This window comes from Adiantum capillus-veneris, chromosome 24 (assembly GCF_014529385.1).
Source record: "Adiantum capillus-veneris isolate H3 chromosome 24, ASM1452938v2, whole genome shotgun sequence".
Taxonomy (NCBI): Eukaryota; Viridiplantae; Streptophyta; class Polypodiopsida; order Polypodiales; family Pteridaceae; genus Adiantum; species Adiantum capillus-veneris.
The window spans coordinates 41,554,659-41,569,172 of record NC_140954.1 but is presented as its reverse complement, the minus strand read 5'-3'; the positions used below and the strand labels follow the sequence as shown (position 1 = coordinate 41,569,172).

The 14,514-nt window shown below is 47.2% G+C and overlaps 1 protein-coding gene and 1 pseudogene across 2 annotated transcripts in view; both read left to right on the top strand.

The window, feature by feature from the left end:
• Positions 1 to 14,514, top strand: part of LOC147426264 (mRNA-decapping enzyme subunit 2-like) — an 87,556-nt gene that overhangs the window by 48,747 nt on the left and 24,295 nt on the right. The gene's annotated exons all lie outside the window — the stretch shown is intronic.
• Positions 12,963 to 13,953, top strand: LOC147426267 (uncharacterized; annotated as a pseudogene).

Sequence of the window (14,514 nt, the reverse complement as noted above, 5' to 3'; positions counted from 1 at the left end):
CTAGGGAGAGACTTCAACACGTTGGAGGACCCCTCAAACAGGATTGGAGGTAGCCATACTACTGTGCACGGGTTTGAGTTGGCAGCTTCGGAGTGTCTGTCTATGTCACGAGGACGTGGCAGTTATTAACCATGTCACAGAGATGTGGCAACTGCTAACCTTGGTTGTTGGTTTCTTTCCAATGGGGTTTATTTTATTTGTTTAAGACCCTCTTTTTGAAGTAGCAAACGGTCGGACATTGTATGGCCAATGTGAACGGTAGATTCACCCGCAGACGGGAAGTGGTCGGCACTGGAATTCGTATGGTAAGAGGATGTCTAGGCTCAGAGCAAGATCATATAGGTCCCCCCGTCGCACTTAGCAAGTTGGTGGATACTAGGAAGTGAACTCAATTAAGGCGTAAAGTCAAGGTGGGACTACCAACAAAAAGTATCCGACAGTTGGGCCACACTGCACTTTTGGATGCGGTCCCAATGAGGATAGATGGTCAGAAGACCAGTGGGAGCCCAACGGAAGCATCTCCTAAAATTTAGGGAATTGCTATTTTGGGCCGTGAAATGTGTTCGCGTCATTACCTTCGGTATGACTAGGGGAACACTTTACAACTCTGCCGCGAAGTCAACTGACGCACCAGTTGAGATATTTTTAGCAGGGAAAGCCCAAACTCGGAAACTGGGCGACGTGTCAGCTTGTGAGCGATTCTGCCACTCTGGGAGGCAAAAACGAGCTGCATATCAACAAAGGGGGCGCCATTTTCAGCCACAGGCGGATTGTAACAGGTACAGAAGCTATGGAATGCTTACCTTGCCCTCTATACACAGTATGGTGACGGGAGTGATGCCCCGCACGCTACATACTGCTCTCTATCTCCCCTACGTGCAGTTATGTGATGCCCCACAAGAGGGCTACTCATTTGACTGATGTACAGTTGTGTGGGTTCATGCTTTTGTGCTGAGGCAAGAGCCTCCTTGAGCAGGAACAGGGGTAGCTAACTGTTGCTCCAAAGCAGGCACTGGTGAGGGTCATAACCTCACCGTACAGGTGCAAAATCAGCGCTGTGTATGCGCTGTAATTTGACTGTTTTTCAGCCATACGGACGCGAGGATCATTGGGAATCGTGCCCCACTGGCAAAGGACAGTTAGGGGACTGTTTGGGGCTGAAAACAGGGCAAAAACCAGTAAATACAGCGTGCTGAATTTACTGTTTTTGGACAGGAATCAGAGGGTATACGACAATGCAAGCGAGTTCCAGCAGGGGAATTGGTTTCGCGCAAGTTTTGGGGCTGTTATGTTGCCGAAATTTGGCCAAATCAAATGGTATCTAGGTGGATACACGTGAAGGATTCCCAGGACCTTACCTTGTAATTTACCCTCCTAAAGAATAAAGAAATACCGAAAGGGGCGCCAATTTTGGGGCCTACAGGTTGTCGGCGTCTGCTCGGACCATTCTAGCTTCCGAGCCGTGTGTGTATTCAAGTGTTAACTCCCGTCGCAGGTTCTCTTTGCAAAGTGCTCTGTGTGTGTGTTTAAAGTAAAGAATTTCGGGTGAAAGCCAACGCCTATCGCCCTACGGGCCGGTTTCATGGTTCCATCGCCGGGATATGAATCACTTTTTCCTCAAAGAGTGAGCCTGGATTGTTCAGGGTAAAGACACAGTGCAAGAACGCGGGGATTACACTATGGCCGACAAGGGAAAGGGAATTATGGAAGAGGGTTCCTCTCCAAAGGACAGGCAGGAGATTCCTATGGTTTTTGAGATTGGCGAGAGCTCACGGCCACGTCAGTCTGTACCTCCTGTCAACGTGAATGTCCCTCCAGTAGTACCGGGCTTTATGACAGGGCAACTTGAGGATGATGCGTTTAAGACTCAGTTAGTTGCCGCGGTGAATGTCTTTTCGCAGCTGGTGCAGAATCCGAGGTTTGTGGAATTCTTGCAAGCGCCACCAGTGCAACAGCAAAATAGGCAACCTACGCCGCGTACGGAGCTTGTTTAAGCTCAAGCCCAGGTACTTCATGAGGCGCAGGAGGAAAGGGAACACTCGCATGTTGCGGAGTCGGGGGCTCCAAAGAAGATTCCTCCCGTGCTTGAACAGGTGGCTAGAACGCCTATTCCACAGGTTATGCCAGTTCAGCCCGCCACCTTTCAGAGCCAGCATGCTGTTTTGAATGGACAGGGAGCTGGATACCAGGCTATGCACTCAGTTTTTCCACCACCCACGGTACATCCTGGGTATTTCGGGGGTGGATCACTGTTCCAAAGTATGGCTGGTTATGCGTCTGGAAGTCAGCCGTACATGCCAGGAACAGTGTTCGGGGGTATGCAAGGCATCATGCCAAACCCCATGTATGGTACTATCGGCATGCAGCAAGGTTTCCACGGCAACCAGGGCCAGTTTGGGGTGCCACAGGGTCATTTTGGCATGGCTGGTTTTTCTGGACAGCAGCCAGATATCGCACCTCTGACGCAAAATGTGAACGGCCAACACGTGCCGATCATGCCTAGTACAGTGCCCATGTTACAGACCATTCCGTATGACAATTTGGGGGCACTAGAGAAGCCGAAGGCTTACAAAGAAGGTGGTGCAGCGGTAAAGTTCAGTACCTTCAGTGGTTTCGAGGACAAGACAAAGGCACTCACTTTCCTCCAGCAGTTTGATACAGCTTATGCGGGAGGGAATTTTACAGAGGCCTCGAAGGTCAGGAAAGCTGCCACTTTCTTAAAGGACAATGCGCTTACCTGGTGGACGACATTGTTAATGCAAGGACAGGCACCCGCCACTTGGGTTTACTTCAAGCAAATGTTTGCATCTGCTTGGCTATCAAATGAATTTGAAGCCGATGTCTTGACAGATTGGCAGCAGCTTACGGCAGCTTCGTGCAAGAGCTTGCTGGAGTACAATAGGAGGTTTTGTAAAGCATTACTCTCAGTGACCTCCTACAGATTTGTGCCACTGACAGAGCAGATAGAGAAGTATTGTTGTGGGTTGCCTAAAGGGCTTCGCGATTACTGTACAAAGAATAGAGTGGCTACCCTTACTCAGCTTATGGAAGTTGCGAACACTGGTCTTGCCCTGTTGAAAGGAGAGGACAGTGGATTTCCGAGCAGTGATAAAGGAGGGCAGCAAAAGAAAAATTCAGCGAAGAAGCCCTTTGTGAAGACGGCTCCTGATGCGTCACAGGGGTCAGAACAGGCCACCAAAGATAAGGATTCAAGTGGGACTTCTGGAGCGTAGGCAAAGAAACAGAAAAGGAAGCCTTTTGTGCGCAAGTCGCTCGAGGAAAAGAAGGTCCTAATGGCTGAGAACAAATGCTTTATATGCGAGCAGCCTGGTCACTTTTCTATCAATTGTCCACAAAGGAAAAGGCCAGCTGACTCAGAGGATAAAGAAGACCAGAAAGGCAAGAAGCCTAAACCCACGGCAGGTTTAGTGCCAGACACGGTGGGTGACAGGCCCAGCACAGATGCCAGTGAGTTATGCAGGGCATGGGGTAAAGTTAGGGATCAGACGGCACTCATCTTCTTTGATCCAGGTGCCAAAGCCAACTTTATCTCACCAGAGTTAGCTATGAAGCTCGGCATCAAAGCTGAAGAGATGGGGTACACAGCAGAGGCAGGGTTGGCATGTCCGGGCCACTCAGAGTGTGTTACTCCTATCATTGGAAAACTGCGTCTGCATATTCAGTCGTATGTGGACACTGAAGAGTTTTACATCATGGCGCTGGAAGGTTGTGACGCCTTGTTGGGGATCCCGTGGATGTTCCGAGTGCATGGAGTCTTGGATGCCTACAACAAAAAGATCACTGTACAGCATAGGGGCAAAACTCACATCTTGGATGTAAAGCTTAAAGGAGAGTCAGTCCCTATTGTATCTGCTTCTGCTATCACTTCTGTAATAAAGAATCATCTTTCTGTGTACTTGATTTTTGCACGTGATGTCTCAGACAGGGATCAGTCAAATTTATCTGTGTTAGATAAAGAAAGGTCAGCATTTTTGCAAAAGTTTAGTGACTGTTTTTCTGATTCATTACCGTCGCAATTACCGCCAGAGAGACCTGAGGACCATCGGATAGATTTGGTGCCAGGGTGTAGCCCACCAAATAGACCTCCCTACAGGGTTAGTGCGGCGCAGCAGAAAGAGATTATGGGCCAGGTTGAGGAGTTATTAGAGAAGGGGCTGATTCAGCCTAGTTCTTCACCCTTTTGCTCCCCAGTGCTCCTAGTGCAGAAGAAGGATGGCTCATGGCGCATGTGTATTGATTACCGTGCGTTGAATAAGAATACCATCAAGAATAGGTTTCCTATTCCTCGCATTGATGATATTCTCGATCGTTTAGAGGGTGCTGCAATTTTCAGCAGGATAGACCTGAAGAGTGGGTACCATCAGATTCGTATAAGCCCAGAGGATGTGCACAAGACTGCGTTTAGAACGACATTTGGTCTTTATGAGTTTCTAGTGATGCTGTTTGGGCTAACAAATGCTCCTTCCACGTTCAACAGAATGATGGACCGGATTTTCCGCTCGCATCAACAGTTTGTTGGAACATTCTTCGATGACATGATTGTGTATTCGAAGAATGAAGAGGAGCATAGGCGTCACTTGACCATTGTGTTCGAAGAGCTGCGCAGTCACAGGTTATTTGTCAATCCTAAGAAAAGTGAATTCTTCCTTGAAGAGATCCACTTTCTGGGCCACATAGTCTCAAAGGATGGTGTTAGAATGGATCCCGCAAAGGTCGAAGCTATCAAGACATGGCCAGACTTGAAGACTGTGCACGATGTCAGAAGCTTCTTGGGATTGTGTTCCTACTATAGAAGGTTTATCAGAAATTTTGCAGAGATAGCATCGCCTCTTCACGCATTGCAAAAGAAAGAGGTCACTTTCAGATGGACCCAAAAAGAGATTTCAGCTTTTAGTCTCTTAAAGGAAAAGTTGACTTCAGATCCAGTTATTGTTTTGCCAGATCTCAGGAAGTCATTTGTGGTCCAATGTGACGCGTGTGGCAGTAGCATCGGAGCAGTGCTAATGCAAGATGGACGGGTAGTAGCATATGAAAGCCGAATTTTGCAAGGGCCAGAGAGGACTATGCAAGTCTATGAGAAAGAACTCTTGGCCGTTATTCATGCGCTTTCTAGCTGGAAGCACTACCTCTTAGGTGCTGATTTTGTTGTCCAAACAGATCATCAGACCTTGCGATACTTCTTGACACAGTCAAAGTTATCCGAAAAGCATATGCGATGGGCAAACATTCTTTCCATGTTCCACTTCCAGATTATGCATGTGGAAGGCAAGAAGAATGTTGTGGCTGATGCGTTATCAAGAAAGCCACAAATTTCAGCTGTGTCAATTCCTTATCATCATGAGTTAGATGACATGAAGGAACAGTATACTGCTGATGAAGATTTTGCAAGGATCTTTGAACAATTACAAGAGGGGCAACATCACGAGCACTACCTCCTCAGAGATGGTTTTATGATGATGCATGGCAGACTTTGTGTCACTAGGCCACTGCGACATAAGGTCATGGAAGAGAGTCATGTCCCACCGTATGCAAGGCATCGTGGCATTGATGCAACAGTTAAAGCGGTAGAGACGTTCTTCTATTGGCCTACCTTGAGGAGAGATGTGGATGCCTTTGTGCGAGCATGCATAGTTTGCCAAAAGGTCAAGTTTGACAGGCAAAAGGCACCAGGGTTGTTACAACCACTGCCGATTCCGGATAAGCCATGGGAAAGCATTGCTATGGACTTTATCTTTGATCTTCCAAGGACGCCAACAAGGAATGATGGTATATGGACCATTATCTGCAGGTTCAGCAAGCAGGCCCATTTTATCCCTATCAGGAAGAAGATAAAATCTGATCAGATGGCACGCTTGTTCATGTACAATGTGTTTAAGTACCATGGTATGCCACAATCGATTATCAGTGATCGTGATCCTCGCATGACCAGTTTGTTCTGGAGAGGATTGTTTGAGAACATGGGTACTACGCTCAAGTTCTCGTCTTCGTTTCATCCACAAACTGATGGACAGTCAGAAGAGGCCAATTCTACTGTCTTAGATCTGCTGAAATGCTATGTGTCAGATAATAAGGGCAAGTGGGAACAGTATTTGCCTATGCTTGAGTATGCGTACAATAATACGGTGCATTCGTCTACTGGCAAAGCACCTTTTGAAATTGTTGAAGGCGGCAAAAAGGTTCCTCCCATTTTGCACACAAAGGACAAGATCTTTGAGGCAGATCGATATGTTGAGAACATGGATGAGATGTATAAGAAGATTAAAGTTGCCTTGGAGAAGACTCAGGCAAAACAGAAAAAGGCTGCTGATCGTCACCGTCGTGAATTGCTACTATCACCTGGTGATTGGGTTCTCTTAAGGTTCGAAAAGGCAAGATTAAAGAAGATGAAGGGCAAGGAACGGCTGTTTCCTAAGCTCAGCATGCGTTACTATGGGCCTTTTCAAGTGCTTGACAAGATCAACGATGTGGCTTACAGGTTGAAATTGCTTGATGCGTGGAAGATTCATAATGCGTTTCACGTGAGTCTTATAAGACCCTTCGTGGGTGATGTGCCAGAAGATATGCCAGTTGAGGATCAGCCAGAAGTTGAGGAACTTGATGAGATCCTGGTACCTGAGCAAGTTTTGGCACATAAGGACAGAAAAGTTAAAGGACAAGTTGCAAGACGCTATTTGGTGAAGTTCAAGAACTATTCGCCTATGGATGCAAAGTGGATGGAAGAGCATGAACTGTCAGAGTCACCAAATGTATTGCAGCTTTACCTTGAAGCCTTTGGGTTACAGCCTACTTATGCCCCAACCCAACGTGTGCAAAAGAGGGGTAATGATAGAGCTAGTACATCAAATGTACATATGAATTCAGTGCCATAGATGGAAATGGCAAAAGTATGAAGGCCTCATTAAGTCATTTGTATCTATGCATGTTACGACCTTTCTTGCGGATACATGCGATGATAAAAGAGTGTTAATAGCACAAGATCATCAGTGGCGTGTATTTATGGTATGCAATCGAGGACGTTTGCGATTTCAAGAGGGGGGTATGTCACGAGGACGTGGCAGTTATTAACCATGTCACAGAGATGTGGCAACTGCTAACCTTGGTTGTTGGTTTCTTTCCAATGGGGTTTATTTTATTTATTTTGAGACCCTCTTTTTGAAGTAGCAAACGGTCGGACATTGTATGGCCAATGTGAACGGTAGATTCACCCGCAGACGGGAAGTGGTCGGCACTGGAATTCGTATGGTAAGAGGATGTCTAGGCTCAGAGCAAGATCATATAGGTCCCCCCGTCGCACTTAGCAAGTTGGTGGATACTAGGAAGTGAACTCAATTAAGGCGTAAAGTCAAGGTGGGACTACCAACAAAAAGTATCCGACAGTTGGGCCACATTGCATTTTTGGATGCGGTCCCAATGAGGATAGATGGTCAGAAGACCAGTGGGAGCCCAACGGAAGCATCTCCTAAAATTTAGGGAACTGCTATTTTGGGCCACGAAATGTGTTCGCGTCATTACCTTCGGTATGACTAGGGGAACACTTTACAACTCTGCCGCGAAGTCAACTGACGCACCAGTTGAGATATTTTTAGCAGGGAAAGCCCAAACTCGGAAACTGGGCGACGTGTCAGCTTGTGAGCGATTCTGCCACTCTGGGAGGCAAAAACGAGCTGCATATCAACAAAGGGGGCGCCATTTTCAGCCACAGGCGGATTGTAACAGGTACAGAAGCTATGGAATGCTTACCTTGCCCTCTATGCACAGTATGGTGACGGGAGTGATGCCCCGCACGCTACATACTGCTCTCTTTCTCCCCTACGTGCAGTTATGTGATGCCCCACAAGAGGGCTACTCATTTGACTGATGTACAGTTGTGTGGGTTCATGCTTTTGTGCTGAGGCAAGAGCCTCCTTGAGCAGGAACAGGGGTAGCTAACTGTTGCTCCAAAGCAGGCACTGGTGAGGGTCATAACCTCACCGTACAGGTGCAAAATCAGCGCTGTGTATGCGCTGTAATTTGACTGTTTTTCAGCCATACGGACGCGAGGATCATTGGGAATCGTGCCCCACTGGCAAAGGACAGTTAGGGGACTGTTTGGGGCTGAAAACAGGGCAAAAACCAGTAAATACAGCGTGCTGAATTTACTGTTTTTGGACAGGAATCAGAGGGTATACGACAGTGCAAGCGAGTTCCAGCAGGGGAATTGGTTTCGCGCAAGTTTTGGGGCTGTTATGTTGCCGAAATTTGGCCAAATCAAATGGTATCTAGGTGGATACACGTGAAGGATTCCCAGGACCTTACCTTGTAATTTACCCTCCTAAAGAATAAAGAAATACCGAAAGGGGCGCCAATTTTGGGGCCTACAGGTTGTCGGCGTCTGCTCGGAGCATTCTAGCTTCCGAGCCGTGTGTGTATTCAAGTGTTAACTCCCGTCGCAGGTTCTCTTTGCAAAGTGCTCTGTGTGTGTGTTTAAAGTAAAGAATTTCGGGTGAAAGCCAACGCCTACCGCCCTACGGGCCGGTTTCAGTCTATGTATGATCTTGAGGGTTTCTGATGTTTGGCAGGATGTAGGCTTTGTGCGGCCCCTAGACAGCTTGTCTTTCTCTCGCTCTGACCATATAGAATAAGGAGTGAATCTATCTCGGATAGATCGCTTCTACGCCAGTGACCACATCTGTGACTTTGTTGGCATTTTGGCAAGGATTACATTTTTTGACCATGCGCTAGTGATTCTCACTGTGACAAACAAACAAAGGAGTGGGAGTACAATGTTGCGCATCCCTGAGAGGGTCTTGTTGGATCTAGAGTTCAGAGAGCTGATGGTGGCACTTTGGACAAAGAGTTTGGACATTGAAGACATCATTGTTGGTAGAGTGGCCTTTGGACTCACTGAGCTTAGTCGCTTCTTGCTCCAAGAGTGTGAAGCTCGCTTGACTACAGCCAAGGAGGAGAAGCGTCTCCGCCGGGGCATTGCTTCCTTGTAGCGGTTGCAGGAACACCACCCAGATAGTCCTTGGTTGGAGGAGCAAATGCAACAGGCTCGACAGGAGCTAACTAGCATTGAGGAACGGCGTCATGAGTTTGCCTTATTGACAGGCATCTCAGTGGACCCAGGTGGGTAACAGAGTTACTGGGGAGTTCTTTAGACTTTGGGCCCCGCCATGCGCACACCAGTGTTAGCTAGTTGAGGAGACCCGACGGGTCAGTTGCTTTAGAGCCTAGGATATGCGTGTAATTGCTACTGACTTTTACCGTGATTTGCTATCAACTTAGTCGTAATCAGAGCGTCAGGATGCATGCAGAGAGCAGGTTTGGGTGGAGATGCCTTGCCTTGTTATTGAGGAGACACATTAGTCTTCAGAGACTAGAGCTTCCTCTCCAGCCAGAGGAGCTCCATGAGGCCCTCAGAGCACTCCACCGAGGTAGCTGTCCAAGGGAGGATCTCCAACTTCTTCTTGGAGTATCGAGACTTGCTTGGTTTGGATCTTTTCAAGGCCTATTAGTACATCTTGCACACTTGAGAGATGCGTGACAGCATGAGTGAGAGGCTTGATTTGCCTTATTCCCAAGGAGGGAGGCTCCTTGGATGAGATTCGGCAGTGGCGACCCATCACCATTCTCAACTCAACCTACAAAATTTTAGCAAAGGCTCTGAGTTTGAGTATCCAGCTGCTACTTGAGAGCATTATTCATGGGACCCAAATAGGTTCTTTCAAGGAGCATAGTACCCTTGACAACATTTTCACCTTCTTGGAGGCATCTACCCTGGCACGTTTCCGAGGAGAGGATCTTGTGATACTCTATTTTGAGAAGGCTTACGCCAGAGTTGGCTGGGATGTCTTGGAGGGCACTTTACGGAAGATGGAGTTCTCAAATGCTTGGATCAGAGGTGTGTCAGGTCTCTACAAATGTGCGCACAGTCAGGGCTCTTGGCTGGGGGAAGAGGGAAACGCTTCATACTCACTAGTTTGGTTAGACAGGGTTGCCCTCATGCCTACTTCCTCTTTCTTTTCTATGTTGAGGCGATGAGCAGATTTTTGACTTCACATTAGGTTGGCTTGCGACGTTTAGAGCTCCCTACTAGGGGAGACGAGCTACTTGACGCTGAGTTTGCTGACGACTCATCCATGTACCTGGAGGGCCAAGAGGCCAATCTGCACAGGTGTGAGTAGGCTCTTGAGGTGTTTTGTTGTGCATCAGGAGCACCGATCAACTGGGGAAGACAATGGCTTTCTGGGTTGGCAGTGCTTCTAGGCTTGATTGGTCGTCGGGTGAGGGCTTCAGGTAGATTCCCCCTAGGACTCCAATACGCTATTTGGGTTGTGAGATTGGCTTGGATTTGTCCCTTGAGCAGCAGACTGCTCCCCTCCTCTTGTCCATCAGGAGGAAACTGCTTCACTGGAGTTCGGCACGGCTCTCTTTGGCAGGCAGAGTCATAGTGGCCAACCAGGTGCTGCACGTCTTGCTGGATCTTCTCGAGCTCCTGAATCAGCCAGCTAGAGAAAATGATCAGAAACTTTATGTGGTCAGGGCGCGACACCCAGCTAGCCCGGGCCAAAGTTGCATTGTAGGTCATCACCTTACCATGTTCTTAGGGGGCCTGTGGATCATTGACCCAGCTCAGAGAGCAAAGCTCTCCTTGGGAAGTTTGTGGTCAAAGGACTACTTCCAGGGGAGGAACCCTGGAAGGAGCTGTTGCTTCACCGGCTTCGAGGTCAAGTCCCTCGTGCGGGCGGCCCTTGGAGCCCGTCCATCAGGTGGATTTTTACAGAGATGCGTAGGGTTAGCGTGAGTAGGAGGATTGATTTGATGCGAGCCTACTTAGGTCTTGGGAGCAATTGAGGAGTGGCTTGGAGCAGCATCAACCCACTTGCACGGAGGAGCGCTTGAGGTATCCTCTTGTTTGGAACCCCATGGTTAGTACTCAGAGAGACCACCTGGTTGGTAGTAGGCCTCATGTTTCTTGTGGTCCCATGGCAGAGGGTCCAGCCCGCACTCTCGGTGGCTGGCTTAAGTTTTAGGCTTGTCCGAGGAGGTTCAAAGCATCCAGCTACGAGGCATGAGGGGGGTGCAGAGCATGTGTTGGGATATTACAGAGGCTTTACCAGCTGAGTGGATCACCCCTCTAGAGGCAGCAGCTCCCAAATGGATGGGGGCCTTCACGCGACTGGAGGTCCTCATTGCAGGTCCAACTTGCTCGGAGTCCACATGTTCTTTGAGGTTTAGGGAGAGGGTCGCCTTCACAGAGTCTCAGTAGAGGCTCCACAGTTTGCAGAGTGTTTCTTTCAAAGGATACGTGTTGCGGGTATCTGTGGGAGGACCTGTATCATAGATCTTGACCTAGTAGACCTTGAGATAGGCCATTGGTGGCTTTGGGCTTGGGAGAGCTGCCCTTTGGCACGAGTGCAGTGGGATCCAGGAGAGTGGTTCCGGCGGGATCCTTTCTCTTCAGCCGATCACCTTGGGACTTCCTTTTTCCAGTACACAGTTCGCTTGGAGCGTCACATACTAGTAGCACGGAGAGAGGCAGCAACACTTCATTGGCAGGAGAAGGGTCTCACAACTGAGTTCTTGTCAGGTTTTTGGGAGCGATTGTGGGACAACAGGTAGCCGAGGATAGTAACTATGTTTCAGTGGCTAGTTGCAACGGAGCTACAGCAGTTGGGAGCTGGCTAGTACACAACAACTTGTGGCCATCCTTTGGAGAGTCAGCGTCATTGTTTGTGGGACTGTCCCATGGCACAATAGGTTTGGCTTCGGGTTCTTCAGCTGATGCCAGCTCTTTCCACAGCTCGACAGTGTACTTGGGGTGTTGCAGCCTGGTCCACTCTCACGAGCCCTACCCTCCATTTTGAGTTGGCTTCCACTAGCAGGATGATAGTGATCCAGGGGGGTCGAACTACGCTCTAGTTTGCCATAGAGCTTAACCCCCGAGGAGTGGTGCAGTGAGAGAGAGGTGTTGGGAGCTCATCTGTGGCCTGACACTCTAGTTCATTTGGTGGGCCTGTTGCTTCCGCATTTTAGAGGCTTGCTCTGTCCGATCGGCAGAGATTGTTCGTGACTTTTGGCTTGAGCTGATTTACACTCTCAGGGATCAATTTGAGAGACTTCAGGGTAGCTCCAACCACATGCGGGAGCGCAGAGAGGCTTTCCTGCGACTCTGGTGTCCAGGGCCTTTCTTCACCATTGTCTAGGGTGTGCCAGTGTGGCTTTTTCCTCCTCCCATCTTGTGATTTAGCCCTCATTGTACATTCTTTGCTTACTCACTGGGAGAGTCTTCCCATGTTTTTGATGTAGCCCTCTTTAGTAGGGGTGGTTTGTAGCCCTTATGAGCAGTTTCATTAACTTGTGGAAGGATCTTTTCTCGGGAAAAAAATTGTCAATATTTCAATGGTCATCAATTGGGCAACCTATGGGGCAAGGGAATTACCATATGGGCCAAAATAAACTATCATTGGGCATTGTTGACGTTAGTGGGGACGCTATAGACTATGCATGACGAAGTTGATGGTTATATTGTCTTATGGATTGAGTCTTGACTATCATGAGTCTATAGCTGCACTTACCGTCATAAGTGAATTTGAGCTATTCTTGGAGAGAGACACACACTCACGCGCTTGGTCCTTGACTCATTTATCACAAAGAGAGTCTAATCAAAACTATTTTCTTCGAACAGTCTACAGAAACTTGAAAAGTTATAACTCGGTCACGTGCATTGTGGTCCGTGAAGCAAGAAGCCAATAACATTGACTCCTGAGCGTGGTGCACCGTTTGACGAAGAGATTGAAAAGAAGGGTGGACTTTGTCATCGTGAGGTCAACCGCAGGTGCAATATTTATCTTTTTTCTTCCGTATTGTGTCTCAAAGAGTCTTTGGAATGGTATTGTTACAGTATTTGTTTTGCTTTCAAATTGTTTAGTCTCCTCGATTTTGTCTTTGAATGGGAAACTGAGCTATACTTAGTATCTCTTATTTTGTTATCCTTAGCAACTAGAGTCAAGTTATGGTTGCTCTAGGGCGTCCTAAGAAAAGAAAAAAGCAAAGAACTCTTTATGAGTCTATTGGTTTGCACGCTTTGCCTAAGAAGATTGGAGAGGAGGCACTTCAAAAGGAGGAAGCAGAAAATAAGAAACACCATCGAGTGTTTCTAGAGAGCTGGAAAATAGCTCATCCATGGGCTTATTGTATCATCGACAAAGATGGTAATGAATGAGCCAAGTGTAAGTGGTGTACGTTCGTTCATAGGAAAAATGTTTATGCAAAGCCGGAAGGGGCTCACTCATTGCAAAACCCTGCTCTTCAAGTGCATGAAGACTCTAGAGAGCTTTTGTGGTTAGAGCATGAGCGAAGAAACACTTTACCCATTGAAAAGCATGTTGCTGTTATGACGGATAGCGAAAAGGAATGCATTTTGTCATGCATGCAAAGTTGCAAACAAGCTGGTATGTAATGAAAAGGTTCTTGCCTCTTGAGGAGTATCCTAATTTATGCAGTTTTCAAAGATCTATGAGAACTCCAAATATTCCACTTGCCAATGAGTATTCATCTTACATTGGGAAAGATGCAGGTAAACAGTTTGGCAAGGCGATTCAGCATGTATACTTTGAGAGACTGATGCAGGATATAAAGAGTAGTCCATATTTCTCTATTCAAGTGGATGAGAGTACGGACATTAGTGTCAAACAATATATGATTCTCTATGTCACATACATTGAAGATGCTGGCAATGGGGCAGCATGTACAAAGTTTGTGAAGCTTTTGGAGCCTCGGAATGCTACTGCAGAAGCTCTTTATGATGTTTTGATTGAGTTTTTTAAGAGCCAAAATGTAGCTATAGCCAAGATGGTTGGCATTGCAACAGATGGTGCAACTGTCATGACAGGTTCACATGTAGGGGTAGTGACAAGGCTTAAACGAGTGGTTCGCCATATCTTGTAAGCTTTCATTGCATAGCTCATAGATAAGCTCTTGCATCCAATGATGCTTTTAGTAAGCATAAAGAGTTCAAGTACACTGACAAAATTGCAAGAAAGCTTTATGAATGGACTTCGAGGTTTGCAAAGAGACATGCTTTTCTTGCGGATGTGGTGAAAGCTTTTGGAATTGGTAGAAGGGGAAAATTGAGATCCCAAAAGATGCATGATGTAAGATGACTCTCAAAGGGTGAGGTCTTGATTAAGGTTATGCGATTGATGCTTGCGTACTTGAATGTAACGAGGAGTGCAGATGCCTCTTTATATGCATCACTCACTAATTACAAGGTGCAATTTCTTCTTCACTTTTTTGCCGATGTACTTGGATATTTGAATATCTTGAATTGCAAGTTTCAAGAGGCTCCTGTTGACATAACGAACAGCTCTTGAAACTTGTAATTCAAGATATTCAACTCTCCAAGTACATCGGCAAAAAAGTGAAGAAGAAATTGCACCTTGTAATTAGTGAGTGATGCCTATAAAGAGGCATCTGCACTCCTCATTATATTCAAGTACGGAGGCATCA